The following is a 1,534-nucleotide window of genomic DNA, read 5'->3' on the forward strand; positions in this document are numbered from 1 at the left end:
TTAAAGTCAGAATTCTGAGATTAAAGTCAGAATTCGGAGAAAAAAAGTCCAAATTCTGAGAAAAAAGACTGAATTCTGAGATTAAAGTCCGTATTCTGAGATTAAAGTCACAATTTTGAGAAAAAATTCAGAATTCTGAGATTAAAGTCAGAATTCTGACTTTTTTCCCCATATTAAACTGGAATAATATTTAAAAATAAGTTACATTTTTTTTTTTTTTTCAGCAGCCCTAATCCTCTTCCGTACAATATGACTATTAAATTTTCCTTAAAATATCCGCTATATGTCCCATCTCAACAATATTAAAGTTCTTTGTTTTTCATCTTATTTTGTATTTTTATTTTGTTGTTTTCAAACGATTTGAGCCAGTCTATGTGTAGAATAAAGGTGATGTACTTATGTTTGAGTTACTAAAATTGGCACAAGTACAGGACAACTGTGCATGAAAGAGTATGAAAATCTCATAAAACGATGACTCAAAACAATGCCACAGCAATTGCACTCAACCTGAAAGTATTACAGAGAGAATATATTTGCTTTAATCAAAAATAAAACTGCTGCAGATGCACTGTGAGCCAGGGATCATGCTTGAGATTGATCACACCAAACACAACTTAATTTCACTAACCATTAAGAACATTCAGTGTCAAGCAATTCTTCAAACTTGTTCCCTAACAAGATTTGATCAAAACAAAAGAAAAAAAAATCAAGATGTTTGTGTCTGATAGGAAACTATTTTAATAAAAAAATATATATTTGGTCCTTCATCTAAAACTGGAATTGAGCAATTTGGTACACAAAAACACTGGACTTTAATAAGATATGTCGTTTTTTGTTCAAACAAAAATACAACATAAACAAAATGTTTATTTTCATAAACTGTTTTTGAAATGACTGTTTATCCATTGGTATTTGGAAACCTGAATAATAAGTAAGGTTGTACTTTTTATGAAATGTTTCATTGAACTTTTTGTTGATTTGATTGAAAAAAAGACCAACTTGACAGCAGGCTGTATCTTCGTGACGTCGATGATAGAGAGGTAATGACACAGCTGCTTGTCATTTCCTTATTGTTATTCCACATCTTTTCATTCAAACCCTCTGAGAAACTGGCATTCTCATTCAGAGTTGCATAAATACATAATCAAATTACTTTAATTATTTTTCCCTCTTGAATATCGGCTAATAATCCAATTTGGACTTTGCTCTCTTGCACTGCACAAGTATTCACATTTTGATGACTCTCATATAATAAGTAATGACTTCCTAATAATTCCATCCAGTTGTACTGTCTCTAGTTTAATAAAGTTAAATGGAAAAAAAACATTTTTGTTCAGTGACGTGGTCCAAGAAAAGTGAAATCACTGCGTGGCATCCAGAACAAACGGAACAAAGCTTTGCAAACATGTCACAGCATACCTAACACAAACATCTGAAGTGAATTTATCACTTGTTTTAATACAGTAATTATACAGTTCAGGGACAAAAAAAAACACATCCTCATCATTTTCACAAATAATGTTGTGTGAGCTTT

This window comes from Cyprinodon variegatus, unplaced genomic scaffold (assembly GCF_000732505.1).
Source record: "Cyprinodon variegatus isolate N-32 unplaced genomic scaffold, C_variegatus-1.0 Scaffold185, whole genome shotgun sequence".
Classification (NCBI taxonomy): Eukaryota; Metazoa; Chordata; class Actinopteri; order Cyprinodontiformes; family Cyprinodontidae; genus Cyprinodon; species Cyprinodon variegatus.